The 13,236-nt window shown below is 39.5% G+C and overlaps 1 long non-coding RNA gene across 1 annotated transcript; it reads left to right on the forward strand.

Annotated features, from left to right (window-relative positions):
* Positions 1-21: 21 nt before the first annotated feature.
* Positions 22-13,213, forward strand: LOC104917533. Its single transcript, XR_796924.3, has 3 exons — positions 22-258; positions 7,037-7,192; positions 9,439-13,213. It is a non-coding gene; the product is annotated as an uncharacterized LOC104917533 (long non-coding RNA).
* The last annotated feature ends 23 nt before the right edge of the window (positions 13,214-13,236 follow it).

The raw sequence follows: 13,236 nt of genomic DNA on the forward strand, positions 1-13,236 counted from the left end.
AGAAAAACCCAGGCTGGGAAGGGGGAGCTAGAGCTCTGCTGCATTGGGCTGCTCCCATACAGAGAGGCTGCAGCAGTGGTCACGCATCCCTCCACAGCTTGCTGATTTTGCAAGAGAGGAGGAAGAAGGATCATTTTGCGGTCCAGATGCTGTCAAACACAAGCAACCAGTGGAAGAAATGGCACAATGAGCAGACAAGCATGTGGAAGCAGTTTATGAAGGAATAGTTAAACACAGAGCTTTGTCCTGGCCGATGCTGTAAGTACAAGCTCAATCTCAGATCCAGCGGTCTCTGTATTTGTTTGTGGGAGATGTTTTATGGGCATCCCAATGCTTTGGGAGGTATTTCACAGATATTGTGTTGCTTTTAGCACTCACATAATAGTGTACTGAGCCAAATAGCAGCACTGCCTGCATCTCGATGGTTTTTGGGTGACTCACGAGCTGCAGTGCGTTGGCAGGGTGGGTGAAACATAGGGCTCTGCATAGGAACATGTTCTCTGTTCCGGATGGCTCACTTGGGCTCCCCGCTGCAGCCACGCAGTGCTGCAGTACCACCCTGCTTCTGCGCCGGCCTTTGGAGCTCAGGGCTGCCTTCAGGCACAGGGGAACACGCTACATTATTTCATGCTACAGTGGCTGACCTAATTTTCAGAAATTCAACAATTATTCATTATGCAACCTTACTTCACACCAACTGCCCTGTTCTTAATTTTCCTTATGTATGCAGTTGTAGAAAGCATATGAAATTCCAAGGGCTTTGCGTGCTACCTTTGGGAGGCTGGATCCTAACATAGCTCTGAGAGTGCGCCAAGTATGATTTATTACTCATAGGAATGAACGTTTTCCTGCCTTTTGTTCTCTTTCTAGCTGAGGTAGATGTATGCATTTTTGAATGTAAACATTTGTTCTTATGGAAATGCAGTGTTTTGTATTCTGGCAGATGATTTGATGCCTTTTGTTCTCCATCTGCTCTGAGGATCTAAATCAAGCTTTAGATTTGGCTTTAGTGCCAGCTTTAAAACCAAATTCAGAAAGCAAAAACTGTGAGCAAGTTTATTGCACTGTGTTTCTGAGGAAATTTTTTTGTAACCAGGCATTGTTGTTATTATTTTTTTAATTACAGCTAAAATTAGCTTTGCAGCAGAGTGAAAAACTAAGTCATGAGAAATTTCCTCATCCTTTATAAGAATATTGATTCTGCTTTAATCTACCCAAGTACATGTAAGGCTATGCTGATTTGTTCTGAAGTAAAGATTTCCATCTTTTTGATGGCCTCTGCAGCTGTACGTTGGTAGTCACCAGCTGCTGCAGGATCCCCAGGGAGATCTCACTCCGGCATCAGGGAGGTGGCAGCAGGGGGGCTGTGCTGAGCAGCCCTGCTAGCCTGTTAGGGAGAGTGAGTAGGTAATGCAAGGGTAATCATCTTCTGTGCATCTCTTCTGGGAGCTGGCAGAGCTGCTGATGCTGGCATGTGAATACTCTCTTCTGACCCTGTCATGCTGGGGATATGCCACCCGTACACTGAGGAACTCACAGGGATCTTTTCTCATCGTCGCTCTTGGTGTTGTCCTCACCTTGTGTTCTCAGAGGTATCGCAGTTCTGTGACAGTTCATTTGCAAAGCAAATTCTTATTGCTCGCCATCCAAACCTGAATTATGAGAGGCCCAGTTTAGCCCTTAATTAGCTCACATCAAAACATCATTACCTTAGGAGTGCCCAGAAGGGAATGTGAATACTGAGGCTGTGGCATTGCCAGTGTTTGCTCTTGTCTCTTTCTCTCCTATGCAAGGATTGTCACCAACACTATGCAGAATCTCTGGTTAGAAACAGAATTTTCAAAGATTGAGAGAGCAATCATTTGCTTTGTCATGGGAGGGTTGTATGAATACAAACAGACTACAAAAAGCCAATCCCACGTAGAGAATTTCTGTTCCCACAGAAAACGTGCAGGACCATGACATAATTTAATTAGATAGAATTGTTTTATAGGCTGCTTACTGCTGTGTGAAGGCAGTGGGAAAAGTTCAGCTCCTGTGTACTTCCATTGTTTTCAACAGAATGACACTGGGGTGGATTTGGCATTTTTGGGGCCAACTGGAAAAGCATTTCTTTCTCTGAACCTTTTACTTGATTGTTTTCCTGATTCTCAGACATGAATCTTTATGGACTTCAGGGCAACCGGCCAAGATTCATACAAAAATAAAACGAAGGACCTCAGATGCCCAAGATCGTGCTTGCCTGAGGCTCCCTGTAAAGTCAGTGGAAGCACAGGAGTGCTTCCCAGAAAACTGACAGACCACATACCTAAAATGAGCCAGAGGTCATTGCGCTCACAGTGATTGGGGCTTCAAAAATACTGCATTACATTTCACACTAAAATATATGGTAGTATAGGTTTTTGTAATCCAAAAGAGCATTTTCTTGAAGAATTTAAACAGTAAGTGTCTAGCTGCCCACTTTGTTTAAACTCTTAGGATAATGCACAGAAATGGAAATGCATGCATGGAAAATGCATGCATGGAAAAAGCATGCATGTCACATTTCCAAGTATTTGATCTTCTGAAAGATTTAATCTTTGTAGAAATAAGTATTAAATAGTTCATCAATAATTTTTGTTATTTATGCAGTCCAGCAATTACTTCTGCCTCAACTAAGAAATACAAGTTGCACATTGATTTGTTGTGGCACCTTTTTTTCTGTACTTAATATTCCAGTTTTTCTCATCAGTGTGTAATTAATACGTATACATGCTTTTTTGCAGTCTTGAACTAAATCTTTAAACAAAATGGTCTAATTTATTAGCATTTTCTTAGTTTTTTGGCCATATCAACAGTCATTCTTTGGAATTTTTAGCCAGTATATTGTTGTGATGGAAGCACAACAGAGCTGTGTAAGGAAGATTTCAGTCTATCTATGAAGATCTAAATGTATTCATGCACAAAAACCTCTACAACTATTAAGTGGTCCAGAAATAAATGAGGCTTAACTGTTTTCCTTAAACTTACCTGTAGAAATATTCTCCACCTAGACAAAACCAAATCAGATGGGCGATGATTACACTCAGGACAGAGTGGAACAGCTGTTAGCTTCTCTGGTGACCTCTCAGGAGGGCATGAATATGCATAGGCTCCCCTTAGCTGTAAGGTTCAGCTACTTATTCTTTACAGAGAATATATGTAGTTGCGTAACACAGAATCAGAGAATTGCAGGGGTTGGAAGGGACCTCAGGAGATCATCGAGTCCAACCCCCTGCTAAAGCAGCTTCCCTACAGTAAGTCACACAGGTAGGTGTAGAGATGGGTCTTGAATGTATCCACAGAAGGAGTCTCCAAAACCTCTTTGGGCTTCCACAAAGAAGGAAATAATAATCTTAGTATTTAAATTACCAGTTTTAGTTAAAGCTTTTATTGAAGTAGCTTGCACCTCACGTAATTATTTTAGGACAGATTAATATACCTGGCTGCCTATTTGCTAATTATACATGGTACATGCTGAAGCTTTGCAGCGTTAACATAAAAATCACATTCGTGTTTTAACCAATGTAAGTTGAGATCCTCCAAAGCATGACAACAGCTTCAGAGTGGTCTGGTATGCTTTACAAGCAGGCACCAGCTGTCACTAAGTCTTGTTGCATAAAATCATACTATGAAAAAGTTGCAAATGTCAGGAGATGTCTGGAAACCCCATGGGACAGGAGAAGGATTGCAGCCTTGTGCTTTCAATCCTTTCTTATACCTCCTGCGCTTCCCCCATAAACTGCCCCATCTGAATCTTTCCTTTCCTTTTCAAATTCCTCCTTCCATATAATTCTTTTTCTCTCTCTCAGGCCGATTGCTGCATGAATTACCAGCTTTGATCTCTGTCATTAGTTTTTCTGTAACAGCAGTATCCCTGTCCTGCCTCAGTTCCCAAAAAGCATCTCACATTTCTCTTACTCCCTGAGGGTGGGTTTGAGGCACTGACCATACCTGGGCTGCAAAATAAGAAAGACGGGGAAGAGAAATCTCACCAAGCCCTTAGTTGTCTCCTTTGTGCTCGCTGGTGCAGCTAAGCTCATGCCTAAACTGGGACCAGCACAAACATGTTGAGCCATTGTCTCTGGCAAGATCTGTTCATTGACAAGAGACAGAACAGACTGTATGTTGTAGGGTGATCTTTGCACTGTAGAGTGAAGCGGACCCTTTCCAGGCACTGACAAGTGATTTTGACCTTGTTATGTTCATTATGTTAGTCTGGCACTGGAAACCTGTCTCTTGTATAGACCTTTGTTAGCCCAGCAGTCCTGTACCCAGAACAGTGCTGATCCACTTGAGCAAAGTAGACTTCAGAGCTGAAGAACTTAAAGTGATTTTCAGTTTGCTCTGGCTACATCTATCAATGCTAAACACGTCTCTTTAAATTGTAATGGTCGTTTGATGTTTATCCAATATATATGTATGTACACATAGGGACTTCCTCCAAACAACAAGTCATGAGCTTGGAACATAGACAATTATACGCAATAAACTATTTGGCTGTGTTTGTTACAGCACTCTACTGCAGAAAAATGGATTATTAGACCTGAAAGGCTTTTTCAACTTTCCTAAAAGCCACAAAAAGTGATTTATTTCAGTTTCTCATGAGCTGTGACAAGGATGATGTCAGCCAAGTTGTACGTGCTCTGTGTTATAAATAATAAGTGAGAATGACCACATCTCCTCTTTCTCTAATGTATTAGTGTTATAGCTGGATGTAAAGGGCAGCTGCCTGCTTTATATGGGAGATAATGGAATTGCTCTGATGTGACTGAAAGTATTGATCTTGGGGGCTCTTGCTTGCCACCTTATTTCTTAATATCTGTTATCTCTCATACCAGGTTGTAAAATGGTGCCGTGTTTAAGAGGGATAACTGTAGGATCTTGAAGTATATATAAAAAAAGCAACAAATAAACAAACAAAAAAAGCCCATCTGGAAATAATAGAACAAAGTCCATGTTCTTTTTGGTCATTCTAAAATTTAGAATATACAAATCTTCCAAAAACCCTTTTAGTGGATCTTCATCCATTAATTATTAATTTAACAACTCCAATCTGAAATACACTTCTCATTTCCTTCTTCCTTTCTCCTGCAGTACTTGCAGAGAGAGCTTTGTTGTTATAAGCTTCTCATTAATCATAATTTTCACTAATAGGGTGCTACTTAATCAAGTAGTTCAAACCACTCTGCAAACACTCGTGGATGCTTCTTTATGATACCCCTGTAGCTTAATATAGTCGTTTGTGAATAATGCTATTTCATATATTCATATTTGAATATATATGCTAAAAGATCCATGTTCAATTCCATCTTTCACCTTTCTAACATTTTTAATTAGGAAAAACTGCACTGAAATGACTGCTTAGAAAACAAAGTATCTAACTGGGCATGTTGTGAAGCAACAGGAGTAATGGAAGAGATGTCGAATCTTGTGCATACCAAATCTTGGCAGAGCTGTCCTAAGAATATTTTTAAACAACAGTTGTTGGCATGAATGACAGCTGCTAAGCATGCTATATTTCCATCTTTCATACTGATTTGCAGCATCTGCAAAGGAGTTAACTATTCTCAGCTTTGAAAAAATTTTCTCCTCACCATCTAGATATCCTGAATCCAGCCAAGCCTGTGTGTTAATCTCCTTGCTTCTGCAACATTTGGCATTCCCAGACGTAAATTTTCAGCATAGTGTGTCTCAGTTTAGAGATGAACCCTCCTGCTTACAGTGGAGACATTCATATAGATAAATTATCTCCTTAAAAGCATACTAGTCATAGACAGAAAATGCCAAGCCATTTGTCTTCAGTTTTGGCTGACAAATGGCACAGATGTCTGTCCACACTTCTGTAAGTATGTTGTGATCTTAAGAGACTCTTCCTGTGGCTTTTACATAGGAGTCAGCTTGGAGGACCAGGAGAGAAGGCAGTAAGCGTGTTTACTTTTGATTAACATTGGTAACTGAAAATAAAATTCAGCCTTCCAACAATTGCTTCAGGGGGTGTGTCAGTTGCTCTAAAAAAGACTGTATCAGGTGGATGAGCAGCACTTAGAGTCATAGTGTCTTGGAATCATCACTTTTGGAAAAGACCTCCAAGGTCTTGTTGGTGCTTCTCTCACTACTGAGTCCATTGCTGAAGAAACTTTTTACTCTGCAGAAACATTTTCTTGCCTGTAATGTGTGGAATTATTTTGCGGAAGGAATACCACCTGGAAGCCATTCCCTGTATTTTCTTAGTGATTTGCCTTTCTTCTTGACAGGAGTTGTGAAGGTATACAGCATTAAGTCTGTGAGAGTAACTTTATGCTACAAAAGTAGGAGTTTTGTACAACTTCACTGTCATTACTTCAGACCTTTTTCACCTAAAAAGTGCCCTCCGCCAAACTTTTCAAGACCACAGGATTGCCACATGGGGCAGAGAAGAGACCTGCGACCAGCGTTGCGCACTTGGTCTGTGGCCCAGATCTGGCATGGTCCTAATTTGAACACATGAGTGAATAAGCACCATCTAGAGAAGGGACTAAGTCCTGCTTTTGGGGTGCAGGGCTGTAATGGTGTAGGCACAATCAGTATGTGCTCTATATTTTTCCAAAATGGAAAGAAAAACATTGTCCAAGTGGTCTAAAGGCTATGCGTGTTTCAGAAAATATAAATGGCTTTTTATGAACGGGATGAGAACTCTTCCCAAGTCTTCTGCCTTGCCATATTGCTGCTTCTGACTTCATCTTTTTGCAGAAAATTTTGTCTGTCCTGGATCTTAAAGGTTATGGTATCTTTTTCTATGCCTTTGTCTTTCCCTGCTAGTACTGACACAGAAGCTGTTGTGCATGATTTTACTGATTTTCCACAAACATAAGGTTGCCCTACTCTACACTTTTCTTTTAAGCATGAACTGCCTGTCCTTACCTTCAAAGCCTTTGCCACTTTAATGCATGTTGTTCTCCAACACTGTGAGGCTGACATCCCTCTACAGTTGGCTAATAATAACATTCTCTGACATTCCCATGTTACGTTTTTTCAGTTGAATCTCTCAGTATTTCCTCCCACAAAAAATTCAAAGGGTGCTACATACTAATATGAGTCAAAGGAGGAGGATGATGAGGATGGACTCTACAATTTGTGCTTGAAACCACACTGTGCAGCGTGGCCATATGTCCCTACCAGCTGGTGCTAATAGGTAGGAAATTTTAAATGGTTTCATTTTCTCCTTGCCATTCCGCATTACTGTTCTGTCAAAAATATCCTAGAGAACTCTATTTAGGTAATAAAGTATGAAAAGTAGTTGGTCTTTTAGCCATTGAGGTGTTCTGGCAAGTCTGTAACTTGTAACAAGTGTTGTACTTGTTTCTGGAATGTTTCTAGGCTAGCCACTAGGTATTGTGACTTTTTTTTGTCAATTTTGGACAATTGTGGAAATTGTGAATGACTGTTCTAGGAATTTTCTGAGACAACAAAAAAGTCTCTACAGTTCAAGAAGGCCAAGGAACATTTTACTCGAGTGCTGTAACACCTAAATATCTAAATACCAAATACTAACCGCTTGTACTGGTCAAGCATTAGGTATGTGTTATGGTAAATCTGATGCTATGTGCTTGGCCTTGATGGTTTAGTCTCTGAGGCAGCCAGACTCCAGAGCACTTCAAAGAGGGAGGATGGCACTGAAGAGGGCTTCTCTCTTGTTTCCACAAGCAGCACTGGTTATCATTGTAGTTTATATATACTTTCCGTAGGTCAGGACCAGTCTGGTCTAAAATAAAGGACCTAATTTCGCAGCTGAGGCCTGTTCATTTAGATGGGCGTTATGTGTTTGCAGACTGCTGCTGATTACTTGATTCCTTCTGATAGTGCCAGGTGAAGTATCTTTATCTCAGTTTTGATAATTTTGTGCAACAAGCAAATACCTATTACAAAATATTTTGCTTCCTGCACAAAATCAGGCAGTCCTGTGCTATGTCTGGGCACAAGGCAAACACAACAAAATCAACATCAACATTGAAATTCTCTGCCAGCTGACTGGACAAACTTATCTATATTAGGTTGCTAGATAATGTACTGAGCCTGCAATTTGTTCATATCATGATTCTCTAAAAGCCGGATCATCATATTACACACTGCTGTGGGAGCAATCTTCTGTTTTAGACTACACTAAAATGTTTCTGACTTAATGCAAAAAAATGCATCTGTTTTGCTTTCTACTCACACGCTTGGCAAATCTGAGATGCATGAGTGAGCTCTCTTTTAAAATAAACCTTTGTTGCCACCACTAAGGTATTCCCAAACTGCAAATGGAAGATTATTTCATTTTATCCAATTCTGATGGAGAAATTAGGTATGTTTTTCAGTGACCCACAGGTCAATTAACTCAGTTACCACTAGATAAGAGGGCAGATGTAAATTTCAAAGTTGAGAGCTTTTCTTCATGCTTTCCTAGATGCCAGTTTCGAGATATTCAAATTTAGGTGCTGTCAGCTTAGATGTCCCAAATGATTTCTAGAGCTTGGCTGTGCACTGCTGGGTTGGAAAAGATCTCCAGGAACGGAGCAGTGCTCTGATGTCACACTCTGTGAGATCTTTCTTTGGATAAAAGCTGATCAGTCTCCAAAGCCATTACTTTACTCATTTCTACTCTTGGAGGCCTGCCTGGGAACCTCACTGCTTTTTTGATTCATTCATTATTCTGGGGAAATTTCAACTTATGTATTTTTATACCCATGTCCTCTAATATTTTAAATGGCTCTTCTTCCCTTACTATGCTCATCCATCTATTAGATTTTAAAAAAATAATCTTACCTTTTCTGTGCTATCTTCTCTTTCATTCTGCTTGGCTGAAGAGGACAGTTTCTCTTAGTCTCTGCTTAAAGGGTAGGATTTTGATTCCCTTTGCTGTCCTTGTGGTATCAGTCATGTCTTTGGGGAAGCGTCATTAGTTTCTTGCTGCCATCTGCTATGCAGCTGGTTCTGTATCTACCATTTTTGTAATATTTCAATCTTTTCCTGCTTAATGAATAGTTTCCAAAGTATTGATGTTTCTAAACTTCAGAAGTGAGATTTATGCAGATTCCTTTCTCTGCTAAATAATTTTTCAATGGAATATGTTAGGTAGTCTTTGCATAATTTTTGTACTTAAACTCACTTCGTGTTTGTTTTCATGTTTTTAATTATTATTTCCTTTCTAAAGCTTTGCACACTATTGATGTTGCGCAAAGGATGTGCAGTTTCCCAAATCACTTCTTCCAGTCATAAAGTGGTAACATCAGTTTGATTTGTTAAAAATATTTCCTACTAAAATGGCGATTTTGTGTTCCAGAGTTCTTGGATGGAGGTAATCTGGTTTCTTCCAAGTAGAGAGAGTTAACTTCAGCTCCTACCGTAATCATGGCAATTCAAGTTTTTACACCTCTTTTTTTTTTTTTTTTCTACTAGCCATGTCATCTTGGTCCCAACACTGAACTCTAACATGAGATGGGAATGCTACTTACCTCTGTTGTATTACCTGTGTTACTGGTCGTGCGTGAGACTTTGTAAGTAGAAGGACCATATCTCACATTGGGCCCAGAAGTCATCTGGAAGCTGTTGCAGAGTGGAAGATCATCATTCAGTGAGGTGGTACACTGTACATGGTCTGTAGCCTACAACTGCTACATACTTCCTGACATGATCAATCAGAGCTCAGCTTCATCAGATGAGGTCATCAGCTCTCCTGTCTCACCTGGAGATCTCTCAGACCAGGGCTGTTTGCATATCTCATAGTGTCTAAAGTAGAGAATGACTTGGCAATCATGATATCAAGATGATCTTATCATAAACTTTCCAGTGACTCAACACAAGAAAATATTTTTTTGGTAGTAGAGGACAGGATAACAAGAAGGTTTGATTTCCTGAGCACTGCTTTAAGAGATGTTAATATCTTCCTGTCCACAAAAACAAACAAAGAACGTTTTGAATAATCTGTAGATTGCAGGTCTGAAATTTCCTCATCAGTCTTTTGTCAGTCAAATGCAGATTTCTGAATTACAGATCTGAGGATTTCAATCTATCTCAAACCTTAAGAAGAAGATGCTGCAAAACATGTTCATACAATAAATAAAATCATTGATACATATGTGCTACAGATCAGTGTTTCATGATTACTGATTGTCCCTGAAACCAAATACCTGTAGCAGAATGGAAAACTTCCATGTAGTAAGGAATCCTTATTTAATGAAAGAAATAAATGCATTCACCACTTGAAATAGTTCTTCTTCTCATGGCTTTCAAACGACTGTGGCGAGCCAATCTTTCCAATTTTCATTGTAACTATTGTAATAATTATGAAAAAGACTCTGAACCGTACCAAAAGCAGGCTGATACCTTCCTTCCTGGGCTGCTGTGTTGCAAGGTGAACAAAGAGAAAGATGCTCAGCCAGAGAAGATAGCAAGGCCAGCTTGTATTGATAGTTGAGGTTACGTGGTATTCAGGAAATGGCAACACTGAGGTCAGGCATGAATTCATTTTAGGAGGATTTGAGTATAGCTACTGCTTGCACTTGAAGATGAAATCAGATTTATTTTTAAAACTGTGAGGGGTATCTTTCCTTGTATACATTGAATGTTTGAAATTTGATTGTTTTTTTTTTTTTCCTGCTTTAGACATTTGAACATAGACAATAACTTAGTTATTTGTGAACATCCAAAACAAACAGTAACATAAACACAACATTCTAAACCAGTATCTGCAAAATGCATGTCAGAAGCACCAACAGACTTAATGCATTTGTTATAATGATCTTTTGTGTACAACACAGTAAAGTGCCTTTGTGTGACCACAGAGGATATCTGCTTTCCCTTGTATTTCAGCTAGGAGTAATGTTGCAAAACAAGAGTCAAGGTGAGACCAACACTTGGTGCTGAGTTTTCTGGGTTATTCCTTAAGAAAAGTACTTGTGAAATATAGTTTATGTAGCTAAAAGAATGATTTTACTAGTCCAAACATAATTAAAATAAAGACAGAAGGAAATCCTTGAGGATACTCACTCTGCTTTGGAGAACCATGTTATCGCAACACTTGACTGACCACTTCTGACCTTGTATTGCAGCTGGTGTATTTATTCTGAAATGTATTTTCTGTACTAAAGCTTTGTTCCTATCCTGTCCTTAATGTGGTTTCTCACCAGGGCCTCATAAGAAATAACTCATTGCCAGGTATTTCACGAACTCTTGTATGAACAAGCCTGCACAGATCGATATGTTGCTGCAGTGGTACCAGAAATTATTGCTGCTTTTAGCCCAGAGATAGCTATGAGACTAAATCCTGCTTTACAGCAAGCAGAACTTATTGATTAAGCTGGGTATTTCTAAATGGCATCAATTTGTACAGTCAAGCCATAATCCATTTATGCTATTTTTTTTTCCTCTGCTTAATAACCCCGTTGTTCATATGTTTGTTTGCTAATGCATAGCTCTTCTAATTTCTGCATTGTGGTTTACAGACAGTCTCAGTTTCCTGTTTCACTGGAAAACTCATCAAATGATGGAGAACTAACTCTCAGCAGGACTAATTCTCCTTCTTCTTGTCTTCCTGTGAGGCACCTACTACTTTCAGTTTCAGAGAAAAGATCCTCACACCTCTGGGTTTCTGGAGAGCAGCAATTCTGATGAGCGTTTCAATACCTGGCCTATTTTTGGCCAAGTAGTTTTTTCTCCAGCTGTTATGTGTTGCTCAGTAGTCACTTTGAAGCATCCACATTGGGTATGATCACTTCATCAGAACTCAGTTAAGGGATTATTTACACATAGTTCAGCACACAGTCCCAGACAGTTACTGTAAGATAATTTGGATGCCACAGAATCTGACTGCAAATTGGTTGTACTATCATGAACCATTTCTAGAGCTTTACATATTGATATATGCAATCATACTTCCTGAGTCACCTCTCCTGTAAATGAAATATTATAATTCATATGTTAAGCACATTTACTTGTTGAGGATTGCATTTCCCTAGTGCCTTTTGAGAAGAAACAGATGAAATTAGCACAGAATTTATATATATATATTTAATTTCAATAAGCTTTGTATTTTTCTTGAGAATATGTGTTGCAAATTTTTTTTCTGGCCTTTGAGACAAATTTCCTGTATTCCATGGTTCGGAGTAATGGTTATCACAGCCTGATGTCCTTGTGTAGCGTTGACCTGTGTGGAGGTACCAGCTTCATAGTGAGATCCGGCTATCAGCTCTGCTTGCTGCAGCAGCTGTATTGCTGGGTTCTTGTGCTCTGACCGATCTGTTTTTGGAGCTAGCAGCTTCTCTGTCTGATCAGGTAACTCTGAACTGTTTCCCAGTATGTGCTATAGATGCACCCAAATTTTCCTCTTGAGATCATTGCCCAGCTTCACTGTCTGCTGCTGGAGGCTGTTGTCTTTCTTTCAGTAACAAAGAAGTTTTCACAAATATGGTACAGGTTTTTTTTTCTATTAAAATGTAATACTGAAGTCTAAACCAGCTGTAATTGATTCCAAGATTCATAAGTCATGCTTTTCTGAACTTCTCAAGAAATCACTGAGGAAATGTGAGCGTTGAACTACAATGTTTTGGTTTCAATCTACGAGAAAAACTGCATAACTTAAATCATTTATCCTGGTGATCACTTCCTTTTTGCAAACAGTTCTTGGTTGGTGTACTTGTTTAGATAGACATGAATACAGAACTTTCTGTATCGTAGTCTGGCTTGCTATGTGCTTGATTTAATGCATTACAAATACTCACCTTGGAAGATACAGGGAGATGGGGCCTAACAACTTTCAGGAACAGTTTGGATCATTGACTGAATTCATGGACTCACAGATCACTGCCCCAATGTTATTTAAGCTGCTCCTCAAACTTAGGCTCTTTGGAAAAAGCCTGCTGTCTGTAACAATTATCCTAGACAAATATGGTCCTCTGCTCTCTGTGGTTTATCTTTATAAATTTTTGGCATAAAACTGAAAGAACTCCTACTTGATTGGAGGAAATGGTCTCCAGTTGTGCCAGAGGAGGCTTAGATCGGATTCCTGCTATACTACTTAACTATGGTTATAGGATTGCAGGTCCCAGAGTCCCATTTAGTACACCACGGGATCTAAGACAGATAATTGCTGCTCTCTGTTGCTTGTGTAGCCTTGCAAGGGATAGGCACAAAGAAGAACATTTGGATCCAAAAATCATCACGTTCTGAATATGGAATTGCCTTTTTTCTTTTTTTTTT

The sequence above is a fragment of the Meleagris gallopavo genome, chromosome 1 (assembly GCF_000146605.3).
Source record: "Meleagris gallopavo isolate NT-WF06-2002-E0010 breed Aviagen turkey brand Nicholas breeding stock chromosome 1, Turkey_5.1, whole genome shotgun sequence".
Lineage (NCBI taxonomy): Eukaryota > Metazoa > Chordata > Aves > Galliformes > Phasianidae > Meleagris > Meleagris gallopavo.